Genomic DNA, 7,912 nt, shown 5'->3' on the forward strand with positions numbered 1-7,912 from the left:
GCCAGCCCATCTGTGAATACCATCTGACTAGAAAGGCTTTTCTTTCCCAGGAGAAGTTAATGGCCAGTCAATCTGCATTGTTTGGTCCCAAGCAGAAAAAGGCATCAGCTGTAAAGTACATGACACCCTACTGAAGGCTGGTTCAGTTCTACCAACTATTTTTCATCTCTGATCTTCTAAACCCAGTTGTGAACCCATCAGCAGTAAATGACAAGAATGTTGAGGACAGGCAAGCAAAACCCATCTCTTCATAGTCACTGCATGGCATTCACTCAGCTTGTAGTTTGTTTTTACACCCAAGCCTCATGACTGTGTAAGAGCCGACACGCACATCTGGCAGCAAGGCTGGGATTCGCACCAGCTCTGCAGAGGGACGTGCACCAAGAGCTGAGGATTCGGTGAGCAATACCTTTCCTTGCTGTATCAGGTGTTTCAAGAACTGATCCTAAACTCAGACTGAGAAAAGCATGACAGACTCTGTTACCTGGCCTAATTAAAGGAGTGTGGTGCATTGGTATGGATGGTGGGACTTGTCATTGGCACCCACAGCTGGGGCATAAGAACAGCAATTCAGAAGTGTTCTGGTTTGGTTTTAATTTATTTTTATTATAGTGGTTTAGCACACAAACTGACCAAGTGGAGCTCAGAGAGCGGGTCACTCTGGGCCTGGTTTACCTGCCAATTTAAACACATGCTGAACACTAAGTAAGCATGCAAACAGCCTCACTGAATTCAACAACATGTCTGACAGGCTTAATTGAAGCTGAACACATTCAAGTGCTTTTCTGAACTTAGGCCAGCACCTTCCAGAATCAAGTCCTTAACTCGTATAATGCCAGCAAGCTGGGGCAAACATTGTCTAGAAATCATTTCCAGCTCATACAAGCAACTATTATGCCATGGTTTGGGTCAGCGGCCCAAAGCACTGTAGCAACTTTAAGAAGCTCCAGATTATTACTTCAGGACACCTTTTTTTCTTCCCTAATAGCTATTTTGCTTTGACAGTTTGAACAGAGAGGCCAAAGTTTTTTACTACAGTATTCCTATTAATTATTCTGTTTGGGGTTTTTTTCCCTTTCTTACTGTCTTCCATGTACCTACCCACCCTCTGTGCTCCCTCTCTACCTCCCGATGATGTGCTAACATTGCCCCTCACTGAGCATGGGCTGAGAAGCCTCTTGCACCTGAGCATTCAGTGGCCAATGCTCCTGTACAGTGCCAACAGTCCTGACTCTTCTGAGGCTTCCACCTCATTCCTCTGGGGGAAGGAGTAAACCAAAAGGACCTGCTGTTTTGGCACCTATCCTGCCCAAACACTGGCAGTATGGCTAAAGCACTCCATTTACATTTAGTGATGGTATTCGGTACATCACAGAGTTATCTCTGTTGAGAGAGACAAACAAAAACATTTCTTTTTCTTCTCATCTGTGGCCATACTTGCAGTGCTGTATATTATCAGCTATTAAGAATTGGCTTGTAGGATGTTGTAGGATGGAAGATGCTACACAGGAAGTAAAAACTAGCTTGTTTCTGGTGCCTGATGTGATACGCTTCCCAGACCGGGTAATGATTTCCAAAGAAACACACACAGTGATTTCTCTATCACCAGCTCACAGTTGCTTTAGATACAAGTTCATCTTTAATGTGCAATGTTATCAGCTCAGTGCAGCAAAGACAGAGCAGTTACATACCAGCCAGGAACTCACTGCTGTGGGTTAATTTTCTTGAAAACCTGGGGTTTATGTTTTTAAACTAATTCACATACATATGCACACACAATAAGACTGCATCACAGCTTTCAAAAAGGAAAACAAAACCCTATGTTTTTTACTACACATACATTATATTAGGAAAGGGCTCTGCAATATAACTGTTTTGAAGAGCAACAAGCCCTCATGTTCCCATTATGGATCTAATACCTGCCCTGGCATCATTAGCTTAGACATTCCCTGTGAAAGGGGAAGGAAAGCCATTCAAGGAGCAGCAGGGACAGAAATCATAGGACTCAGCAGGCTAGTGGGAGGAAAAAGTGACAACTTTTTTCTTCATTTTGTGGTTAAAATGAAGAGGAAGAGGTGGAAGAGAGTCCCCAGGGAATGGGTAGTCTGTGCACAGTCTGGGGCCTGCCACTGTCCCTTGTGGGCATGGATCCCAGGAATGCCCACACCTGCCTGTTTGGTAGCTTAAATAAACCCCAGAACACTGACTGAGGCACATATCAGCCAAGTCCTGGTTGAGGGTCAGACATCCCCCCAGCACCCTGCCTTCATCTGGATGGGCTCATGTTAGGTCCCTGCTGACCACTTGGCGAGTTGTCATGCTCTACCTGCCTCAGGATTCATGCTGTCCCCAGGGCAGCTACTTGCAGCAATGCCTTTTCCTTTTGTTTTCAATTATGTTAACTCCTGGCTGAGCAGACTCCAGGACACAGTGGAAGCACTGCCATATTTCTCCCAAATTGGAAATAGAGCTTATTACTGAAAAGGTGAAGGGAGAGGAGAAAGAAGCCATATAAAGTGTTTGGCACTGTAATAAGCAGAAGTGGCACTTAATCTGGTTTTAGATTCAGTGACTCTGGGTATTTTGCAAAGTCAACCTTTGGCAAGGCATTATTCAACAACCTGAACACTGGGTTTGCATACCCACCTCTGGCATCCATGGGAAGTTGCAAGCACACTGGGGAAAGCTAGTCCTTTATTTAAAATCTGTTTTCTTGAGCACTTGTCCTCTCTTCTGTGGAAGCTGTCTCTATCACAGCAAAGTCGCTGTGCTCTGTTCGGGTGAAGCAAAAACCTCAAAACCAACAAAGTCATGATTTCCCCACCTTGAACCTGGAATGTATGTAGGACATACAGATGATGGCATTCCTGCTAAGATTCTGTTAACACTGCAGTTAACACCAGTCAGCCTCATTAGGAGGAGATTAATAGTAGTAATAAAGACATTACATCAGGTTTAGAGAATGGAAAAATCAACGCAGAACAAAAATGGCTATTCCGATCATCCATCTCCGGTCTGATAATGGAGATAATATTCTAGAGTCAAGGAAGAAAAACATTTGATTATAATCTGCTGAATCCTCATGGGTTATTTGTACTTAAAATGTGCAAGTGTTGTGACATCTGTTCTACAGCCTGTGGAAAGATGTAGTGGAAACTGGGGGAGCTGGGGAGTTTGTGGGGATTGGAAAGGCTACTCCAAAATGTCTAGAGGAAAGTTTTGATTGCTTCAAAAAAATCAGTGGTGAAAAACATGATGGTGGCATCACCCTCCCACCTGCACCCTCGCCAGGAGAGACCTGACCATGTATTTATGGCTAAGGGAGAAGGTGGCAGTGTTGCAGCTTTTCCTCAACCCCAAGACCCTCTGGTTATGTGGTAGCAAACTGAAGTGTCAGGCTGCCGGTTTGCTGGGACAGGCTCAGGCCTGCTTTTGTGTCTAGACAATTCCTCTTGCACACTGTGGACATTACTGGAAGAGGGGAGGGGGGAATGGAATTTTATAGACTTCTAACTGTTTAACTGGAACAATTTAGTGAGCCTATTACACAAACATATTTCAGCCTAATACTTCCATCTAATCACAGCACTCTGTTATCACTGCAACTTGACACCAAACTCACCCTTTGTTATTTCTATGGTGCTGTCTGTGCTGTGGAAACACTACAAACCTACAGAGGGGGAGAAATTCCAACATGTCTAGTAAAAGCTTGCACTCATAGAAATAGATGGTTGAGATGGAAACCCACGATTACACACGAACGAGGGGCTCCCTAATGTGCCTGCAAATAAAATCACTTTGATAACTAGCCATGGGAGATGACTAGGCTAATAAAAATATCAGGAAAGAAAAAGGGGACAAACGATTTTTCCCAGGTGTTCGGTCTGCTCGAGCTTGGAACAACTTCTGTAAACAAAGAGGAGGTGATGGGCACATTACCTGTGTTCTCATGTGTCCCAGTTACTCCTGTACCAGTTGCATTTTCCAGTTGATATCCAAGTGTATGTATATAGTTTGTCTTTGTATAGGAGTGAGTGTGGTGGCCGTTAATTGTGCTCTTCCAGTATTGTAATTTAACAGATTATGGCTGTATGAAAATGATGTAAATAACTAGAAAAAATTAAACTGGATCTCTATGTCCTAGTTTTTGTACATACTGAAACTGCATGGTATTTAAATTATTGTTTGTCTCTGATGTATGCAGTTTCTTAAAAAAATTAATTTAAAAAAAAGCATTCTTGTGTCTGTGTATTTTATCACCCTCTGTCCCAGTGACTGATAGTGTAACAGAGGGATGCAGTCGAGGATAGCAGCCCTCCTGCTGCCAGCCAGGCTCAGCACTGCAGCCTGGCAGCTGCAGCGACATAGTGTGTGCCCACAGCATGCTCACACCTCAGCGGGAAGCAAAGCAGAAGAACAAAACTTACCAGAACAGACCAAGGGGTACCGTATCAGCTGAGACACTAGTGCTGTCTCGTGAGCTGGATCAGTAAAGATGTGTGAAGGAAGATAACTGGTACCTCAGCTGCTTAAGTTGTACCCAGCACCAGGCTAGTAAAGGAGCAAAACCAACAGTCTGCACTAGACACACACTCACACCCCTCAACACTGGGAACACAAACCCAACTCTCCCTTCCCTGTTCACAAGTTTTTGTCCACTGTACAGCACCTTGTGGTTATAGCAAACTTCACTGAGCAGTACTAGTAAGTGCTGTTGCAGCAAAAGAGCCTTACCTGCACATCCACCTACTTTCATACCACCTTTTCATCTTCAGCAGCTTCTGTGGTTGCACAGCATTTCAGGCTGTGACAAGCTGCAGCCTCTGTGTAGTGAAAGGGTGAAGAAAAAACATTCCTGACCAAGATAAGTATGTACCTTCAAACAGTCCCACTAGCAGCCTGCAGAAAGCACAGAAGGTAACAGCACAGTGTAAGCTGTTCAGTTTTCGTAACTGATGGTGCAAAAATTTGGACCCCTAAGAGACAACCGGCACCAGCAGCATCCTCACTGTAACTGGCAGGTGGGAGCTGCTCGCCTCCTCTGGTGCACCCAGGCTTCCCACTACACAAAAATGAAAGGTCCATCTACTTTAACTGACCAAATTCTTTGTTTTCCTTTGCGTAAGTTTTCACTAACCTACTGTGTCTTCAGTAAAGTCCATGTAATTCCAAGCAATCAAACTGCAATCCAACATCATGTTTAGGCTGGAAACAGAGGAGGCTGAAAAAACCCCACAATTTCCTACTAAACTGCCACACATGCAAGAAGACACTGCTGCTTAGCAGTACCTGGCTAAGAGATTAGTGCCCTCAGTGCAGGTATGGGGTGAGACTGCTTTGCTATCATCTTCCTCACCTCTGTTTCTCCCCTTCACGGCTCAGATCAGGGTTCCCTGGCATGGCCATGCCCTGGTCACACAGTTGAGCCGGTCTGCATGGGACAAAGCAGCCACCCTCCTGAGCAGTGTGAGCTGATAGCTTCTGGTGTGCACTCCATCACCCCACAGCCATTGAGCAGCTGTCAGGGCACAACGCAGAGGTGCACCACCACCCTGCACTCACCCAGGCAAGCGTTGCCTAGCCATTGTACAAAATTGCTTATAGAATTCTTTGCCCAAGAGGCAGAGTGCATGAAAGCTTGGCTGGCCAGTGAATTTGTGCTGCGTGGTTAGGAACTTCAGTGTTCAGAGAGACATCCTCTTCAACTGAAGTCATCCCATGTGTCTCTGAAAGTTGAGCTCCTACCCACAGGAACATACTCTCCATCATTGTTACTTGATCAGCTCTAAATTACTGTACTTCAGCCACTTCTGTCTCCACACTCTTACACTTTTCTTCCCATACTCTTAGGCCCCTTGGCAGACCTCAAATCACTCAGCATTTCTGAAGCATCATCCTCTGACATCTGCCATTACTTTTCTTATCTGGAGTTTCCATCACATTTGGACATCAGCTGGAAAAGATTTGGTGCGTGCAACCCAGGAGAGCACAGACATGTGGCATTGCTCTAAACCTCTCTGGAGAGAAAGTACTGCTTGGGGGAAGAACTGGACCAAATTAAGCATATTTTTCTTGTTTGCAAAGCCCATGAAGATATTTGGCAGGGGAAGGCTTGAGGGGGGAGCTTTCACTCTCCAACATGAATGCTTCAGTGTTGTTTCTATTGTTTCCAGGAAAAGAAAAAAAAGGGGGCGGGGGGGTGTAATAAACCAAAAAACACTCTCAGCAGCTAGTTCTTTATGAACAAACAGGCATGCAACAAGCAGTTACATGCTCTGACAGGGAGAAATAATGCAAATAAAGACAAATCATTTTTCAAGCTTCTCAAGAAAAATGAACATTAGATGACTTATTACCACACTCCTCCTGAATGACACAGAGGTAGCAGAAAACAAATAGCAAAAGTAACCCCTTTCCCATGTTACCTAGCTAGGGATTTGCATTGGAGGCTCAACTATGTGCAACTTCAAAATCATCTGTGTAAGGCAATAGTGCACAGCAGATAAATAACCAAACTTGAACTGCCTACTACACTATTTGTGGTATTCAAGAGGCACAAAAGCAATTGTTAGCCACATATGCCAAACTCCAGGCTGGAGGCACAGATCAAGGCTGCCTAAATGGCAGATTCCATTCTCAGATGTCTTGCCTCAGCCTCACCCTGATCATCACATGGTGGGGACAGTGAAAGCTCACATCTTAGTTTTCCGCTCTCTTGGGAAGCAGGTCTCAGAGCTAATGTGTTATGTTCAACTGAGCAGACATCACCAAAAATTAACTGAGTGTAAGCCAGATTCATACTTTCAGTCTCTTGGGAATTCAGTCAGTTTTCTGCATAAACTGTATCCCTCAAAAATCCACAGTGGAAGCTTGGAAATGGATCCATTCAGATACACACAAATATCTCTTATGAGATCAGTGAAGGAAGCATGGAGTTAAACCACTATCTGTTCCCTAGAGAACTCCCCTCTTTCAGCATAGCCCAGAAGAAATAATGAACTCCATTAAAGAAACACCCCTGTTCTGTCTTTGAACATGAAACTAAAAAAGCTGCACACAAACGTCAGCTGACATTACAGCAGAGCAACGTTTGAGGATCCATCCCACATACACTGAAAATGTTTAAGTAAAACTGCTGTTGCTCATGTGGAAACATGAAGATTTTTACTGTGAGGATGACCAAGCACTGGCATGGGCTGCCCAGAGTGCTGGTGGACTCTCCCTCCCCGGAGACATTCAAAAGCTGTCTGGACATGGTCCAGGGCAACTGGCTCTAGGTAGCCCTGCTTGAGCAGGAGGTTGGACTCAATGACCTCCAGAGGTCCCTTCCAGCCTCAACCCTTCTGTGACTCTGTGAAGGCAGATCTCCATCTCTCATCTGTGCAGTTCCAGGACCAGCCTATTGATGGAAAAAGGCTTTAAATTAAAAACTAACCACCCCACAAAAAGCAACATTTAGAGTCTACAGTCAAAGAGAGCATCACTGAGAGCACTCACTGGCAAGTCTGGGAGCAATAACACTAACGGGTAATTCTAATCCTGATTCATTGCATCTCTTTTCACAGAATACGAGTTACTGATTTCCTTTCAGGACTGAAACTACTTGACACCTCCAGTGTCATCACTGCTTGGTTTTTTAATGACTAAGTAATCTGCTGTCTAAAGGTCTGAATATGTATGTAACTTTGGGGGTTTTGTGAATAAGCTGTGCAGCCTGAGGGATAAATGTTCAAATGAACTCTCTCAAACTGCACCTGCAGCCATTACTTGAAAATGTTATGCACTGCATGTTACAGAATTCAGTGCTGTTATTCACAGAATGTATATGCTCTTTCCTATCCATGACACCCAGCTTTCATGCCTAGACTAGGAAAACAAGCTCCCATCTGAAGTGAACTAAATGGATTACTCT

This window comes from Melopsittacus undulatus, chromosome 1 (genome assembly GCF_012275295.1).
Source record: "Melopsittacus undulatus isolate bMelUnd1 chromosome 1, bMelUnd1.mat.Z, whole genome shotgun sequence".
Lineage (NCBI taxonomy): Eukaryota > Metazoa > Chordata > Aves > Psittaciformes > Psittaculidae > Melopsittacus > Melopsittacus undulatus.